The 20,051-nt window shown below is 41.7% G+C and overlaps 1 pseudogene; it reads left to right on the top strand.

The window, feature by feature from the left end:
* LOC110517275 overlaps positions 1–20,051 on the top strand; it is a 39,102-nt pseudogene that overhangs the window by 13,942 nt on the left and 5,109 nt on the right.

Raw genomic sequence — 20,051 nt, forward strand, 5'->3', positions numbered from 1 at the left:
TACAAACCCACACTCTGTGATACAACGCAGGCGGCCGTAAATCTGTTGGGCGAGCACAGAACTGCTCTTCTCCAGCCCCCCTGGGTTGTGGTTTGTCTGTAAGGCAGCTGAACAACTTGCAGACATTTTGAGGACGCTAATGGTTATAGAGCTCAGACACCCATTTGAGGACCATAATAAGAGAGTACAGCACAGACATAATCGCATCTATCGTCCCACATTTCCACATCCATCTTTCACATCTATCGTCAAGTCTTCCCCCTGTCTGTCTTCCTAATGTGTCCCTCCTGCTGCTTCTCTCAGGAAGCAGCTGCGATAGAATGGCCTCTCAAATAGATTGCAAAAGCCCCTGTTTCTCCTCCTGTTATCTAACCAGTGCAGTCTGTCAAACAATTTTGTCTAAATTATCTCTCCCCGTCTCCTCCCCTTGGCCACCATCTTCTGCAGAACTCTAAGGTACACATCCTGGACACCGAGGGCTTTGAGACCACGTTCGGGCCCAAGGCGCAGCGTAAACGACCCAACCTGATGGTGGGAGACATGAAGGACCTGGCAGAACAGGCTGAGGTCTCGGTACAGACCTACAGCACTGAGAAGGACCGCGACTTGGTCACAGAGGACGATGGGGTCAGGTGAGTGCAGTAGCGCGTGTTAATTTTGTCACTGGCTACTGTCACTGATGTCACTTTGACTGACAATGCCTTCCAAACGTACTGGGCTTTTTCAGGTATACCAATAACTACTATGCGTTTTCTATTTACTACTACCCCAATTCCATGATTGATACTCCATTTTCTTTGTTTTGATAATATAGCCTAGCTTTAGACTGTATGTTGGACCACGTGCAGTTCCAGTCTGTGGTTATTGTTTGGGTGTGGCACCTGTTGCACTGTATGTTATCTACACACAGAGAGGAGGCTTGTGAAGAGATCTTCAAGAAGGGCCAGTCGAAGAGGCTTTTGGGGAGAACTCTACAAGGTACAGCATCTTTCTATCTGATCTAGGAATGTTTATTTTAGTTTATTTTAGTTTACCTTGATATTTCCTAATAGAAACTGCGTACGGTGCAGGTATCAGGGATGCAAACTTGCCACTATGTTTCTCATATCGAAATGAATTACAGAATGCATCCCTACGCTTCCTACAAATAGAATATCAAAGGTCAGAACGTGATGTCCGATATGTCATAGCAGAATGCGTCATCCAATAATATCACGTGTGACGGCTGTGAGCAGCTCTCCGCATCCCTAACAAGCCATTAGTCTACACAGCTGCTTTTCTCTCTCCTTTCTTTCTGTGCACCTCTATCAGTTTTAAAATGTTATTTAGTTGTGATGGCGAGCTGGGGTGTGCAGGCAGTGCTGGGGTGTGCAGGCAGTGATGGGGTTGGATACGTGAGCAAGCAGGCCAGTCTGACTAGGCTTTGCAGACATGCAGCCTCAGTCACTGCCATAGAGGAAAAATGGACCACAGTGACAGTCATGCTTACGCTTTTACTTCACTGAAAAAAATGTTTCTGAAATATACTGATTCGAGATGAGTTTAGCTCAGCTACGAACTCTCTCACTCCTGGTTATGCCCAAACCCTGACTCTGCCTTCCTCTCTCAATATCACTCCTTAACCCACAGGTGATAGACTCGTCAGATGTCATCATACAGGTGCTGGATGCCCGCGACCCCATGCGTACGCGCTCGCAGAGCATCGAGACCTACATGAGGAAGGAGAAGCCGTGGAAGCATCTGATCTTCGTGCTCAACAAGTGTGACCTTATCCCTACCTGGGTCACGGTAAGAGATCCCTTTACTCTATCCTGAGACAAATGCACGTGTAGGGGGGTAATAATTATCGTGTATGCGTATTACACTGACAAAAATAACAATGCAACACGTAAAGTGTTGGTCCCATGTTTCATTGAGCTGAAATAAAAGATTCCAGAAATGTTCCATATGCTCAACTATTGTGCACAAATGTGTTTACATTCCTGTTAGTGAGCATTTCTCCTTTGCCAAAATAATCCATCCACCTGACAGGTGTGGCATATCAAGATGCTGATTAAACGGCATGATCATTACACAGTGCACCTTGTGCTGGGGACAATAAAAAGCCAGTAAAGAACAAGAAGGCCTGCACACTTTTAAAGGCCAATCTTAAATGTGCGGTTTTGTCACAACACAATGCCATACATCTCAAATTTTGAGGGAGTGTGCAATTGGCATGCTGACTGCAGGAATGTCCACCAGAGCTGTTACCAGATAATTTCATGTTAATTTATCTACCATAACCGACTTCAGTGGGCAAATGCTCAGCTTCGATGGCCACTGGCATGCTGGAGAGGTGTGCTCTTCAGCGATGAGTCCCCGTTTCAACAGTACGAGGCGTGTATGGTGTCGTGTTTGGGCGAGCAGTTTGCTGATGTCAACATTGTGAACATGGTGGCGATGGGGTTGTGGTATGGGCAGGCATAAGCTACGGACAACTAGGTTTGCACATTTTGGGGAATATTCAGAGGTGGAAACTTTCTGTGGGAATTAACGGAAATATATGGGAATTAATATTAATACCATTTAAATGTAGATGTTTTTTGCATTGGATATATTTACCATATCATATTGGAGACATAATTGCAAATGATTAAATCCTTCCAATAGAAATAAAAAAAAATATTTAGAATACAAATTGAACTTTAATTAAATGAGTTGACTCTTAACATGGGATGATTTCACTGAACAACAAAATAAAGAATATTGAATGATCGCTCTGAGATAGCTGATGTTGGTAGGATTTTTAGGATTATGGGGGCAACGGGAAAAGAGCCTCAGATCCACAAAGTCCCTTCCACCAGGTGGCCGATGAGATATGTTGGGACGACTGCCATATTGCATCTCCATCCCAAAGCCCTTGCTTGGAAGTATACTTTGCCAGACTGCCAAGGACCTTGCCGTCATCCAGGCCGAGGTGGCGAGACACAGTAGTGATGACACTGTAGGCCTTGTTGATCACTGTACCAGACAGGATGCTCTTGCCAGGATGCTTGGGGTCCAACATGTACACTGCAACGTGTATGGGCTTCAGGCAGAAGTCTTCACGCTTTTTGATGCATTACTTTGCCTCCCTCAAGCCGTGCAGTGGCTACTGCTATAGGTTTCAGGCTGCTTACCACTCTCTTCCAAAATATATCATCCAGGAGGATCCTCTTGATGGGGCTGTCCATATCGGCAGACTGTGATATGGCCATTTCTTGGAGAGACCCCTCCAGGAGAATGTCAAACATGATGACAACACCACCCCAACAGGTGTTGCTGGGCAGCTTCAATGTGGTGCTCTTATTATTCTCACTTTGCTTGGTGAGGTAGATATTCTGCTATAACTTGATGACCCTTCACATACCTAACCATTTCCTTGGCTTTCTTGTAGAGTGTATCCATTGTTTTCAGTGCCACAATGTCCTTGAGGAGCAGATTCAATGCATGAGCAGCACAGCCAATGGGTGTGATGTGACTCCACTCCACTTTAGACCAAGTATCCTTCATGTTCGCAGCATTGTCTGTCACCAGTGCAAATACCTTCAGCTCATTTGCCTTCAGCTCATCTGCAATGTTGAGACTGGTGTGTCGGTTGTCCCTTGTCTGTGCTCTTGTAGCATACTGGTTGAGGGGTGGAGATTATGTAGTTTATTATTCCTTGCCCACGAACATTCGACCACCTATAAGAGATGATTGCAATACAGTCTGCTTTTGCTATGATTTGCTTGACCTTCACTTGAACTCTGTTGAACTCTGCATCCAGCAAATTAGTAGATAAAGCATGTCTGGTCGGAGGGGCGTATGTTGGGCAAAGAACATTTAGAAATCTCTTCCAATACACATTGCCTGTGAGCATCAGAGGTAAACCAGTCATCATTTTCACCTCAAATAGAAGTAGAGGGACTTTTTGTCAGAGGTTGCTTGTTGTGATCACTGAGGGAGCATTATGCACTTGGCCAGATTATTCTGCATTTTTGTTGCATTCTTCACATATGATTTGACACAGTATTTGCAAATGTACACAGCTCTTCCTGCTACGTTAGTTGCAGTGAAATGTCTCCACACATCAGATAGTGCCTGTGGCATTGTCCTGTAAAGATTAGAAAAAAATGAGTAAAAAAAACTCAAATACAATACCATGTACAGATAAATAGTTAAGCAGTCAGATTAAACAACTCCTTTTGTAAGATCAATGTTTTAAAATGAAAAGGAAACAGGTGAATTAACACTTCTCAGTTAGCAGGCTCAAAGCAAGCTAAAAACCCACATGGTAGAAAAAACTACTACTAACTACTATTTTTGTTCTATGGAGGGGTGATGCAAAACAGCTCCAGGCATTCCATGCTTTTCTTAACTCCTGTTTTGAACATTTGAGATTTACTATGCAAACTGATTTGACGTGTATCAGATTTCTTGATCTTCTGATCTTGTGTGAAAATAATGTTCTATACACGGATCTTTACAGGAAACCTACTGATCGTAGCAGTTTGAGGGCTGACAGTTGTCACCCACTTCCCTTGAAAAATAGTTTGCCCTACAGCCAATTCTGTTGAATCAAAAGAATTTGCAAAAAACAATCAGATTTCGACAGAAATATGCCTGAAACTAGAGGTTGACCGATTATGATTTTTCAATACTGATTATTGGAGGACCAAAAAAGCCGATACCGATTAATCGGACAATTATGTTTTTACTCTTTTGAAATAATGACAATAACAATAATACTGAATGAACACTTATTTTAACTTAATATAATACATCAAAATCTATTTAGCCTCAAATAAATAATGAAACATGTTCAATTTGGTTTAAATAATGCAAAAACAAAGTGTTGGAGGAGAAAGTAAAAGTGCAATATGTGCTATGTAAGAACATGTAAGATGTATGTATGTATGTAAGAACAAGAACATGAGAACATATGAAAGCTGGTGGTTCCTTTTTAACATGAGTCTTCAATATTCCCAGGTAAGAAGTTGAAGGTTGTAGTTATTATAGGAATTATAGGTCTATTTCCCTCGACACCATTTGAATTTCATCAACCTTTGACTATTAGATGTTCTTATAGGCACTTTAGTATTGCCAGTGAAACAGAATAGCTTCCGTCCCTCTCCTCGCTCCTCCCTGGGCTCGAACCAGCAACACAACGACAACAGCCACCATCGAAGCAGCGTTACCCATGCAGAGCAAGGGGAACAACTACTAGAAGGCGCAGAGCGAGTGTCGTTTGAAACGCTATTAGTGCGCGCTAACTAGCTAGCCATTTCACTTCGGTTACACCAGCCTCATCTCGGGAGTTGATAGGCTTGATGTCATAAACAGCACAATCCTTGACGCACACCGAAGAGCTGCTGGCAAAACGCACGAAAGTGCTGTTTGAATGAATGTTTACGCGCCTGCTTCTGCCTACCACCGCTCAGTCAGATACTTAGATGCTTGTATGCTCAGTCAGATTATATGCAACGCAGGACACGCTAGATAATATCTAGTAATATCATCAACCATGTGAAGTTAACTAGTGATTATGATTGTTTTTTATAAGATAAGTTTAATGCTAGCTAGCAACTTACCTTGGCTTACTGCATTCGCGTAACAGGCTGTCTCCTTGTGGAGTGCAACGAGAGAGAGGCAGGTCGTTATTACGTTGGACAGGTTAACTGTAAGGTTGCAAGATTGGATCCCCCGAGCTGACTAGGTGAAAATCTGTTGTTCTGCCACTGAAAGAGGCAGTTAACCCACCGTTCCTAGGCCACCGTTCCCACCGTTCCTAAAATAAGAATGTGTTCTTAACTGACTTGCCTAGTTACATAAAGGTATAAAAAAAGCGCCCAGAAATACCGATTTCCGATTGTTATGAAAGCTTGAAATCGGCCCTAATTAATCGGCCATTCCGATTAATCGGTCGACCTCTAGCTGAGACGCAAAGAAAGTTCAAGGAGAGGGGGTACAAAAATGATCAGATTAATATTGCCATTGAGAAAATTCAAAACAAAACATGACCTTTTTCAAGGTCCGTCCCTCAAAAAGAAGCATTCTTGCGTTCTAACTACTCGCCATTCAAAGCGCTCTGAACAAATTAAGGGAATCGTTCACAAACATTGGCACATTCTAGAATCCGATGATAGTCTCGGTAATGTGTTTTCGGACCTTCCCTTGGTCGTATTCTCGCCGGGCAGAAACCAATTGTTACACTCTGATTTACCACCCCAAGATATTCCTGAACAACGTCCATTTGCGCCCCTACTGGATGGAAATTACAAGTGTAATGGCTGTGCTCAATGCAATGGCACTTATAAATGTAGATCCTTCAAACACCCACAAACAGGGAAATCGATCCCAATCAAAGGTGTTATTACGTGCTCCACTAAGGCAGTTATTTATCTTATAACTTGTCCTTGTGGTAAAAATTGTGGGTTAAACAAAACGTGAATTAAAAGGACGTATCTCAGAGCATCGTAGCACCATTAGGTGTAAAAACTTTACTTACCCAGTTGCGGCCCACTTTTTGGAGGCAGGCCACTCGATATCGTCTCTTTTATATTGGCATCAAACATGTCACCCTCCCTAGGAGAGGGGGTGACCTTGATAATTTATTGTTAAAACGAGAGGCTGCCTGGATCTTTAACTTAAAGACCCTTGCTCCCTTCGGTCTCAACGTAGACTTTGATCTGAAGCCGTTATTGTGACTTTGCCATTGTAATTGTTTTATAAGCTTGTGTATTCGAAAATGAATCTATGATTGTATGCTCTCCATTTGTTTTTTTGTATGCTGTTCTTTGTATGCCATTTTAATATTTGAGAATTAACCAATGATATTAGGCCACTCTTGGCCATGATTACAGACACCTGTGTCTTTTGACACTATATAAACGAGTCATCCCGCAGTGTTTATGACTATACCCTGATGAAGACAGCTTGGCTGTCGAAACGTTGGTAATTACATTTTTGCATCTGAGCTCCTAGAGTGTGCGGCTCTCCTTTATTTTCAAGTTCTACTCTGCTAGCCAGCACCTCGCCTAAATACGTGTGCGTTTCTTTTTCTTCTAGAAAAAACTAACTAGCAGAAATTGTAAACAAGTTAGAAATTAAACACACCTTGCTGTATGTAGGTTACTATTTACTACTTAGCACCCAGTATTGTAATTAAAACTTACCAGAAAGCATATCGTCCTTGGCTCAGACAGTGTAGTAGTGTGGGCTCAATAGCATCTCATTAGTGTGCAAGATCTTGAGAATCAGCTGTATATGTGATGGAAGAGTGCACTGCACCTATGATGGAAGAATTCACTATGCATGCAGAGGGTTGCAATTCCATTGAATTGGGGATAGTTTAACCAAAATATACCACAAGACCTATAATTTTATTTATTTCACCTTTATTTAACCAGGTAGGCTAGTTGAGAACAAGTTCTCATTTGCAACTGCAACCTGGCCAAGATAAAGCATAGCAGTGTGAACAGACAACACAGAGTTACACAATTGCCTTGTGTATCCCACAAAAAAATGTTCACTGTTATAAGATAACTTTTTTGTTGTTGATGAATTTAAGCAAAATTCCCCAACTTAACTTCCCATGGAAAAAATTCCAGACATTTCCCGGAAAGTTTTTGACCCTTTCCAACCCTACGAACAACGAACACAATTGCATTTTATTGATGGCAATTTGAATGCGCAGAGATACCTTGGCAAGATATTGAGGTCCATTGTCGTGAAATTCATCCGCCGCCATCAAATCGTGTTTCAGCATGATAATGCATGGCCTCATGTCGCAAAGATCTGTACACAATTCTTGGAAGCTGAAAATGTTCCAGTTCTTCCATGGCCTGCATACTCACCAGACATGTCACCCATTGAGTATGCTCTGGATTGACATTTACGACAGCGTCTTCCAATTCCCGCCAATATCCAACAACTTCTCACAGCCATTGAAGAGGAGTGGGACAACATTCCACAGGCCACAATCAATAGCCTGATCAACTCTATGATAAGGAGATGTCGCGCTGCATGAGGCAAATGGTGGTTTTCTGATCTACACCCCTACCTTTTTTTAAGGTATATGTGACCAACAGATGCATATCTGTATTCCCGAGTCATGGGAAATCAATAGACTAGGTCCTAATGAAGTTATTTCAATTGGCTGATTTCCTTTTAGGAACTGTAACTCAGTAAAGTCTGAAATTGTTTCATTTATATTTTTGTTTTGTGTACCTCCCGTGCATCTCATAGCAAGACGACGCAATTAGCCTATTCAAATATGGCTCTTACTCCAAAAGATAAATGGCTATATGCAAGAGACTACAGTTGAGTTACAGTAAAAGGCAATCAAGAAATGTCTGAGAATGGAATTCTAAATAGAAGTGTATTTAATTACTTTGTAAAATGAGGCATAAAGCTTCAGTTACAAGCATTAGTCCAAGTATATAGATCTTAACTTTCAAGACAAAGCATGAACAAAGATGCCCATTAGGCCAGAGATCTAAAGCCTAGGAAATGAGAATTGATCATACAACCTTCCTCCATGGACTGGATACAGGATAAGAGAGAGAACAGACCTTGATTTCATTGATACCATCTGAGGTGTAACCTTTTCAACCTAAAAACAACTACCATTGACCAATCAAACAATACCAGGTTAATAGTAACCCATGTCTTTGCCATCTCCCTCTAAGGACCGTGGCTTTAAGGCAAACTGCTCCATCTCCTTAAAGTTAGATGGATTCTGCTGGTGTACAGCAATCTTTAAGTCATACCACAAATGCTCAATTGGATTGAGGTCTGAGCTTTGACTAGGCCATTCCAAGACATTTAAATGTTTCCCCTTAAACCACTTGAGTGTTGCTTTAGCAGTATGCTTAGGGTCATTGTCCTGCTGGAAGGTGAACCTCCGTCCCAGTCGCAAATCTCTGGAAGACTGAAACAGGTTTCCCTCAAGAATTTCCTTGTATTTAGTGTCATCCATCATTCCTTCAATTCTGACCAGTTTCCCAGTCCCTGCTGATGCAAAAACATCCCCACAGCATGATCCTGCCACCACCATGCTTCACCGTGGGAATGGTATTCTCGGGGGGATGAGAGGAGTTGGGTTTGCGCCAGACAGTGTTTTCCTTGATGGCCAAAAAGCTCAATTTTAGTCTCATCTGACCAGAGTACCTTCTTTCATATGTTTGGGGAGTCTCCTGCATGCCTTTTGGCAAACACCAAACGTGTTTGCTTATTTTTTTCTTTAAGCAATGGCTTTTTTCTGGCCACTCTTTCTTAAAGCCCAGCTCTGTGGAGTGTACGGCTTAAACTGGTCCTATGGACAGATACTTCAATCTCCGCTGTGGAGCTTTGCAGCTCCTTCAGGGTTGTCCTTTGTCTTTGTTGCCCCTCTGATTAATGCCCTCCTTGCCTGGTCTGTGAGTTTTGGTGGGCGGCCCTCTCTTGGCAAGTATGTTGTGGTGCCATATTCTTTCAATTGTTTTAATAATGCATTTAATGGTGCTCCGTGGGATGTTCAAAGTTTTGGATATTTTTTTATAACTCGACCCTGATCTGTACTTCTCCACAACTTTGTCCCTGACCTGTTTGGAGAGCTCCTTGGTCTTCATGGTGCCGCTTGTTAGTGGTGTTGCAGACTCTGGGGCCTTTCAGAACAGGTGTGTGTTAATATACTGAGATCATGTGACACTTAGATTGCACACAGGTGGGCTTTATTTAACTAATTATGTGACTTCTGAGGATAATTGGTTACACCAGATCTTATTTAGGAGCTTCATAGCAAAGGGGGTGAATGCATATGCACGTACCACTTTTCATATTTTTTTTTTTTTTTTAACCGGTAATAATACTTTTTGCTTCACCAGTTTGGCCTATTTTGTGTATGTCCATTACATGAAATCAAAAAAAGCCAAGGGGGTTGAATACTTTTGCAAGGCACTGTATGTTTTAGGCTAGTCTAATCAGCAATAATGGCACACAAGCAAAAAGCGGTGTCAGAAATCTTTAAAGGGGTGGCAGGTAGCCTAGTGGTTAGAGCGTTGGACTAGTAACCGAAAGGTTGCAAGATCGAATCCCCGAGCTGACAAGGTAAAAATCGGTTGTTCTGCCCCTGAACAAGGCAGTTAACCCACTGTTTCTAGGCCGTCATTGAAAATAAGAATTTGTTCTTAACTGACTTGCCTAGTTAAATAAAGGTTTTTTTAAAAATCAAGTATTTGTCACATTGTTCAGTGATAGCAGTAATGTGTCTGATCATAATACATTAAGAAATGTATTTTCTATTTTGGTAAAATAGTGCTATTCTATAATTTATGTATTCAAATAGCTAAAGGTTTCTTAACTGAACATAGAAGAAGTGTCAAACTTATGGCTGAACAAAGATTGACATTTCAGAGTAATGAAGTTCTATCTGCAGTTGCAGACGGTAAATAATCTTCTAATGTCGCAGAATTTTGATACTCTGTACTTTAGGTACCTTTTTATGGTGAGGACCTTTTTAATGGTTTTTAAAAAATCTTATTCACTACAAAACGGTTCTGATATCTAGTATGTGAAATCTGATGCTCAATATCTCAGAACTATGCTTAGTTCAGAAATAACTTTTTTATAGTCCTACAGACACATGATTTTGTGACCATCTATTGAGGCTACCAGACAGCCCTTTTCATTATTTTGATTATGTAATAATTAATTTAGCAACAAATTCCTAATGCAAGGTTTGTAACTCTTATCAATTCCAAGCAATTTTGACATACCGTAATACCAGCTATGCTAGTAATTGTTGCTTGATGCTCCGCCCCCACCCGACCTGTGTTGATTGACAGCTTGCTGGTCCAATCAGAGGGCCGAGTGTGCGTTTCACTAGCCAATCAGTTTTATTTCAAGTGCGATGCTGCATGGTGAGTAGTGACAACCTGCCCAGATCATTTCTAAGTCGAGTCCAGAGTCTTAGGGCTCCCAAGTCTCAAGTTTTAGTTTCTATCAAGTCGCGTCTCAAGTCATCATTGTGATTTGGGTCCGTCTCGAGTCCAAGTCATGTGACTCGAGTCCACACCTCTGGCCAAGCCGACACATGTACCCCGTTCACACTATATTGCCGACCCAAACTGTACTGCGCTGTCTGTTTCTTTTCACATTGTCTTTTTCAACACGGTTGCAGCAACTATGGCGGATGGAAAATAAACCAGCTCAGTTTGGTTTGGCTCAGTAGTGTTTGATCAAAAGACTAATATATGATCAAGACTGGCAATGCCTTCCATGTCAATTGTTTTCTGGAGTGAGTTGATGTTCTCAGGAGTTTTATGGAAGTAGTTATCCACAACTTTTATTTTTTCTTTCCAATCCCGTATCATGCTTGCTCTACTTTGACGAAGGATAGCTTGTGGCCTCATATAACGTGTGTGTGGATTCGGGGGTCACCAAAGCAGGAAGGATGGTGTCCGCGCCAACTGTTTTCATGATGTGCTTCAGGATTTTGCTGTCGTGCCAGTGGAATACACTAGAGATGCACTGTTCAGCACACATTATGAAGGAATGTCAGCCTTACATTGAAATGACACATGGTTTGTGCCTTGTATTAAATGGGTTATTCTCCAGTGCTAATCTTGTGTAACCGCACCTCATTCCCGCTCAAAAGTATATTGTTTACTCCATCAGCATCGGAGAAGATGCTGCCCGACCCCTAGAGTAAATTATACATTTCTAGACATAAATTGTTCAATGGCCAACTGAATTGTGCATACTTGCAGGATATTTGATGTTTGATATTCGCCTGCTTTGTAGACTACTATCGACATACTTTCCTTTCATACTGACACACGTGCTGTGCAAACTAACATTTCACATAGAGTAAATGTATGTCCATGTCTGTCTAACTTAGGTCTGTCTGTTTTGTTGTCTTCGAACCAGAAACGCTGGGTAGCCGTGCTCTCCGCCGAGTACCCCACCCTGGCCTTCCATGCCAGCCTCACCAACTCGTTCGGCAAGGGCTCCCTCATCCAACTCCTCAGGCAGTTTGGCAAGGTAGGCGCACCACCCACACACACACACACACACACGAGTTCCCCACTCCACATGGACCGAACTACACTCCCCATTTGGTCAAAAGTAGGTCCCTAAGGAGCAGAAGTTGGTACAAATGGCCAGCTTTTGTCATGGCAACCGACTCTAACCACCCTTATGAGCATACGGCTCCGCACGGGGTCCTCACATCTGCTGCCGAGCTATTTTTGGGACGCACGGGCCATAAAACAGGGCCTTGAATGCTCAGAGGAGACTAATATTTATACCTACCTCTTGGTTTTGACAGATTTTTGATCCATGGTGTAGACTTATCTGCTTCCAGTAGCTATTTTTTGCTGGTGAAAACAAGCTTTTTTAGATTACATGGTCACATGTTTTATTGGTTTTGGCCTACATCAAAGTGTGGTCTGGAGTTGTTGCTGTCCGAAATTGAAGACAGGTTAAGTATAGACTGGTTTTCAGGAAACTGCTATTTTAACTTGTTTTGCCTCTTCAGCTCCACACAGACAAGAAGCAGATCAGCGTTGGGTTCATCGGCTACCCCAACGTGGGAAAGAACTCTGTCATCAACACTCTACGCTCCAAGAAGGTCTGCAACGTGGCACCCCTCGCCGGTGAGACCAAGGTATGGTATCGTTCCCCTCAAATATTTTTTTTTAAATAAAAATACTTGAACATAAGCCCATATTGATACCTGGGGTGTCATGATGAGCTATGTACATACGTCCATGTAATCTCAATAATGGCCAATGCAGGGGGGGGTGGGGGGACGACAATCTCACGCAATTCCCTTGATTGCTAAGACAGCACAGAATAGAATGTTGCAGGCTACATTTTGTGTATCAGTGTGCTACTCATATCCTAAGTAACTTCCCAACGATGCGCTGAAGTATATGTATTTAAACCCTCCGCATCGATTATACACGTCTGATACCTGGCAGAGACGTGGCCAAAAAGCAAGAAACAATAACCCTCATCCTTCATTTCCTCTCGCTGGACCTGTTCATCCTGTTTGGAACCAAACGGTGGATCTGGATGTCTGGAAACCCCACTGAGGATGATACTATCGGAGTTGGCCGTCTGTTGCCAGAGCTGTGAGCGTGCAAACGAGATCCAAGTTTGGTTTTTTCCCTCCTCTTTGGGATCTATCAGATCGGCGCGTAACCAGCGAGAGTTTATCGCCCAATGCAAGGTGGCTCTCGCCAGAGGCTGCTAGCGTCTGTCTGCCTGTCTTTGGCCAAACAAGGTTGTTCAGCATTAGGCTGGCCCTCCTGTCTCTAACTCTCTCACGCCCAGTTGTTTGAATGGATGTGCAATGCGTTTGTTTGTGTTTAAAAAAAAAAAACAAGCTTGTTAAATGTTTCCTTCCTTTGTCCAAATGGGGATATGAGTATTGGTTTTCAGGCAGAAGAGAAAAGCAATGTGATTCTCAGTACAGTAGCCAGCTCCTCTCAAAAGCAGGAGACCTTCTTACCAGGGGTTGGAACTGAAATCATTTTCCAGTTTCGTCCATTATTTTGTGTTCCTTTTGAAACCTCTGATATCGATACTTTTAAAAATGTACCTCAACGTTAAATTACTTCACCAATGGGTAGAGCCACTTGCTATGGAGAGGGCAAGCTATGTAAATGCATTGGACATACAATTGTACACTGCGTGCACAATTATTAGGCATTGTATTCCTCAGGATTCATTTTATTGTTGATCAAACAATGGTTTCAGTCAATCAACTGTTATTTACCTGAGTGTTTAACAAAGGAAAAGTGAGTTTTGTCTTTCTCGGGGGAATATGTGTGCACAATTATTAGGCAACTATATTACAAAAATAATTTTTCCCAACTCACTTGTTTATACTACATTTTTAGAGTAAGTGTAACAGATAAGTAACACAAAATGACAATTAAATAAAAATGTTGGCCTTCAAAAAATATTAAATAACTGCTATGAGCCTTCCATCCATGAGTCTGTCTGTTCACAATCAACTTTTGCTGAAGCAGCAACCACAGCCTCCCAAATGCTGTTCAAAGAGGTGCATTGTCTTCCCTCAGGTTTGAGAAGGGCCCAGAAGTTCTCAATAAGATTTAAGTCAGGTGAGGAAGGGGGCCAGGTTATTATTTGGGCATCTTTGAGGCCCTTGCTGGCTAGCCAAGCAGTGGAGTCCTTGTGATGCATGTGATGGAGCATTGTTCTACATGAAGATCATGGCCTTCTTGAATGCTGAGGACTTCTTCCTGTACCACTGCTTGAAGAAAGAATCTTCCAGAAACTGGCAGTAGGTTTGGGAGTTGAGTTTCAGTCCATGAAAAGGTCCAACTACCTCATCCTTAATGATAGCAGCCCATACCAGTACCCCTCCTCCACCTTGCTGGCGCCTGACTCAAAGTGGTGCCCTATGTCCATTACTGATCCAGCCACGGGCCCATCCATCTGGTCCATCAAGAGTCACTCTCATTTCATCTGTCCATAAAACCTTTGGGCAAAAAAAATAAAATACCATAAGACAGATTTTTCAATCTTGACGCTTCAACTTGTGGTGGTGGTTTTTCAGCCTTCTTGACCTTGGCCATGTGTCTGAGCACTTGACACCTTGTACTTCTGGACACTCCAGGTAGGTAGCAGCTCTGGAATATGGTGGCACTGGAGGATAATGGGTTCCTGGTAGCTTGATGTTTAATTCTTCTCAGTTCTGGAATATGGTGGCACTGGAGGATAATGGGTTCCTGGTAGCTTGACGTTTAATTATTCTCAAGTCTTTTGCAGTTCATTTGCGTCTTTTCTTCTCCATGCGTTTTGACTATTCGCAAAAAAAAACGTTTGATTGTCCGGTGGTCACCCCTCAATAGTTTAGCTATTTCAAGAGCGTTGCATCCGTCTGAAAGGAATTTTAAAATGTTTGACTTTTCATTGTCAGTTAAATCTCTTTTTTGGCCCATTTTTACCTGAAGCTGCCTAATAATTATGCACACCTTGATATGTGTTATTCACTTTCGCCACACCCTCCCTCATTACACAAATACATATCACCTGAAAATGATTTTAAATCCAATAAGCATTCAAGTTTATATGGTTTGGAGTTGGAAAATGTGCATAGAAATAATGCTAAGATCAGACTGCTCACTTGCCTAATAATTGTGCACGTAGTGTAGGGTCTGAAATGTTGTGGGTGACGAGAGCACTGGGCATCTTGTTCTTATGACATGCATTATCTGAATTAGGCCTACAGAATTATACCTACTTTAATGTCTTTGAATTTGAGATTTGGCTTAACTAAAGTTTGACCAGAGTCAGCCCTTAGTCATGACACTGTTTCCAGTACATTACACATAATGCCACCTGGATTTTGAAAGCTAGACCAGAGCTAGCTAACAAGCTTGTGTGCAGAGTGGCACCAATTTTTTTTAAATTAAAAACAGGTCTTACCATTTTGTAGTTTTCTAAATTCAATGTGAAAAGTGATAACTATAGTATCCTTAACTTCTCAGAACCACCCAACCCGGATCCGGTATAATTGTCATCAGCAACTCTGAATACTGTAATTTACGGACTATAAGCTGATACTTTTTTCCCACGCTTTGAACCTCGTGGTTTATACAATGACGCGGCTAATTTATGGATTTTTCCCGCTTTCACAAGATTCATGCCGCCAAAAAACTGAGCACCGTCACATAATGTGACGTAAATCGAGCGCGCTCAAACTTCCCATCATTCTGATTACGGTAGTAATTTTGTCACCCTCATCATGGCAAAGACACTGAGAAATGCATATGATGCAGCTTTCAAGTTGAAGGCGATCGATCTGGCTGTTGGAAAAGGAAATAGAGCTGCTGCACGGGAGCTTGGCCTTAATGAGTCGATGATAAGACTTTGGAAACAGCAGCGTGAGGAACTGACTCAGTGCAAAAATACAACAAAAGCTTTCAGAGGGAAGAAAAGCAGATGGCCCAAAGTATTTGCAGCCACTCGACATCAGTGTAAATTGTGCATTTAAGGTGGCGCTCCTTGTTCAGTGGGAGGCTTGGATGACAAGTGGGGAGAAATCCTTCACTAAAACGGGCTGCATGCGAAGAGCAACTTATGGTCAAGTCTGCCAGTGGGTCCTGACAGCGTGGAGCATTGTCAAAAAATCCACTATCATCAACAGGTTTCGAAAGGCTGGACTGCTGCGTGTTGAAGGGGCAGCATGAGCTCAGCGGGGTATTTGCCTCCGGATGAAAGTGACGAGAGCGACAATGAAAATGATCTAACATCGGATGAAGCAATTCTGAGGCTATTCAACTCCGACACCGAAGGAGATGACTTCAGTGGTTTCAGTGCACAGGAGGAGGAAGATAGTGACCAAGTTCATTTGTTTCAATGTACCGGTAGGCACCTGCGGCTTATAAACATGTACGGCTTATTTATGTACAAAATATATATATTTTTTTATAATTCAGTGGGTGCGGTTTATATTCAGGTGCGCTTAATAGTCCAGCAATTACGGTAGTATAGTGCCACGGTCAAATAATATTACTAGAAAATATTAATATTCATGAAATCACAAGTGTAATATTGCAAAACACAGTTTAGCCTTTTGTTAATCTACCTGTTGTCTCAGATTTTGAAATTATGCTTTACAGCGAAAGCAATACAAGCATTTGTGTAAGTTTATCGATAGCATAACATAACATTATGTACACTAGGCATCAAGTAGCTCGGTCACGAAAATCAGAAAAGCAATCAAATTAATCGTTTACTTTTGATCTTCAGATGTTTTCACTCACGAGACTCCCAGTTAGACAACAAATGTTCCTTTTGTTCCATAAAGATATTTTTTATATCCAAATACCTCCGTTAGTTTGGTGCGTTATGCCCAGGAATCCACTGGAAAGAGCGGTCACGACAACGCAGACAAAAATTCCAAATGATATCCATAATGTCAACAGAAACATTTCAAAAGTTTTTTTTTTATAATCAATCCTCAGGGTGTTTTTCAAATATCTATTCAATAATATATCAACCGGGACAGTTGGCTTTTCACTAGGACCGGGAGTAACAATGGCCGCCTTTCTCTTTTGCGCACAACTCACTCTGAGAGCCCCCAACTATCCACTTACGCAATGTGGTCGTTCACGCTCATTCTTTAAAATAAAAGCCTGAAACTATGTCTAAAGGCTGTTGACACCTTAGGGAAGCCATAGAAAACGGAATCTGGTTGATATCCCTTTAAATGGGAAATAGGAATGCATAAGAACAGAAGGGTTTCAAAATAAGAGGCACTTCCTGATTGGATTTTCCTCAGGGTTTCGCCTGCAATATCAGTTCTGTTATACTCGCATACAATATTTTGACAGTTTTGGAAACTTTAGAGTTTTCTATCCTAATCTGTCAATTATATGCATATTCTAGCATCTGGTCCTGAGAAATAGGCCGTTTACTTTGGGAACGTTATTTTTCCAAACATAAAATAGTGCCCCCTAGCTTCAAGAGGTTATTAACTGTTTTATCAATGCTAATCTAGTTAATTTCAACTGATATTCATAAGATCTGAGATTCTATCCACGTCCTCATTATTTCCCTGTTGCATAGAGATTTATAGAGCTAGTAATGTTTTATCTGTTCCATTTATAGCGTCTGTAAGCACACGGGCAGAGCCATTGAGACCGATACAACATTGCTATCTCTAAATCTCTATGCAACAACTGGTCAGAGAATGAGGCAGTGGATAGAATCTAGTTTTGTTTGATTGATGATCATTGAAATTAACAAATGTATAAAATATTGATTACTATGTATAGATTTGTAAGACTATAAATGACCAACCACCCAGTTTTGGTGTAGTTAGATTTATTCCCCTGCTTTTGAGAGGAGCTGGCTACTGTACCGGAAGATTTCCAGCAATTGCGCTAAGCTAACTTCAATCTCCAAACTGCACGCAGAGATATATAAAAATGGTAATCATGAGTTCGTCTGACTCTGGGCAAGTAGATAAACAACCTAAATCAGACCTAAATTAGATTCTGATGGACTTCCCCATCTGCCTCGCTGACCCTCAACATGGGGGCCCCTCTGGGTGCGTGCTTAGTCCCCTCCTGTACTCCCAAATCACCCACAACTGCCTAGCCACGCACGACTCCAACACATTAAGTTTGCCGACGACACGACGGTGGTAGACCTGATTAGGGCTGTTACGGTGACCGTGTTACCGGCGGTCATGAGCCTTGAAGGTAGTCAAATTCTTTGTGACCGTTTAGTCATGCTAATTAGGCTTCTCCAAGCTCTGATGTGGCTGATGATCATTAGTAGCCTACCAAACTCGTTAACTGCTAGGTACTCAGCACTCTGTCCTTTTTAATCACTCTGACAATGCAAATGTCATCAAAAATATCATCAAACACTTCATGAGAGCTCATGTTCTGCAACATTTCTATAGGCAATGCAATTGTGTGAGAGAACAGAGTGATGGGATCCTCTTACTTTTAATAGAAGCCATCAGCTTTCTAAAGGCTAGGTCTACTATATTTATATCTCAACTTTCCTAGTATTAAGCACATTGCTTGTCTTTGCAACAGGAGTATAGCCTATCTGGCGGGCATGAAAATGAACCACTGGAAAAGCATCCTCCATTTGATATTTAAGCATAGATAATGGTCCATTGTAAATCAAAATGCATTTCAGATTTTAGTTAGTATATGTAAAGAATATTTAAATCAAGAATAGTTTGAGTTACAATATGTCACTTGTGAATGATGCCCAGTGTAAGGCAAGAAACAATGCATGCCTTTTTTTGCGACCTTTAAATCATACCCAAATCCAACTTTATTTGTCACATGCGCGAAATACAAGTGTAGACCTTACCGTGAAATGCTTCCTTACAAGTCCTTAACTCTTGAACTGCACTGTTGGTTAAGAAAATATTTACCAAATAAAGTAACACAATAACATAACAATAACGAGGCTATATACGGGGGTACCGGTACTGAGTCAGTGTGTGGGGGTACAGGTTAATCGGGGTAATTTGTACATGTAGGAAGGGGTGAAGTGACTATGTATAGATAATAAACAGCGAGTAGCAGCAGTGTACAAAACAAATGGGGGTGGCGGTGTCAATGTAAATAGTCCGTGGCCATTTGATTAGTTGTTCAACAGACTTATGGCTTCGGGGTAGAAGCTGTTAAGGAGCCTTTTGGTCCTAGACTTGGCGTTCCAGTACCGCTTGCCGAGGGGTAGCAGAGAAAACAGTCTATGACTTGGGTGACTGGAGTCTCTGACAATATTTTGGGCTTTCCACTTTACCGCCTACTGGATGGTAGGAAGCTTGGCCCCAGTGATGTACTGGGCCGTACTCACTACCCTCTGTAGTGCCTTACGATCAGATGATGCATCAGGTGATGCAACCAGTGGTGCAACTGTAGAACGAAGTTTCAAGTTTGAGGAAGATAATTTTCACCATAAAAATGCACCTTTTATAAAAAAGCATTAAATGCATAATCGCATTTGCGGTCCCTTTTGATAATGGTATTTTCCCGCTAATGGCAGAATACAATAGTTCAACTTTTGTAATATGGGGGGTAGTAGATTAAGATCTGTTTGGTTTGTTTATGCAGTAGGGTATTAATTTCTGCTACATTATCAAATGAAATGTAATTGTCCCAAACCGGTGAGTTCTTGTGAATAGGTTCTGAGTAGAAAGTCATTAGACCCTGTGACTTAGCTGATCTTGGGCCCGGTCTCTTCTTCCAGGTGTGGCAGTACATCACCCTGATGCGACGCATTTTCTCATCGACTGCCCTGGTGTAGTTTACCCCTCTGAAGACAGCGAGAGCGACATCGTGTTGAAAGGAGTGGTATGTTATTATTTTTCTCCATCAATAATCTATATGGTTGTTTTGTTTGTAGTAAACCATTTTTTATTATTTTATTTGAGCAGGCAGGGTTATGCAGTGAGCTCAATGTATTGGGACAGTGGGAAATAGTTTTTGCTCTGTACTCCAGCAATTTGGATTTGAAATGGTTAAAGTGCAGATGGTCAGCTTTTTTTGTGTGAATTA

Source organism: Oncorhynchus mykiss, chromosome 3, assembly GCF_013265735.2.
Source record: "Oncorhynchus mykiss isolate Arlee chromosome 3, USDA_OmykA_1.1, whole genome shotgun sequence".
NCBI lineage: Eukaryota > Metazoa > Chordata > Actinopteri > Salmoniformes > Salmonidae > Oncorhynchus > Oncorhynchus mykiss.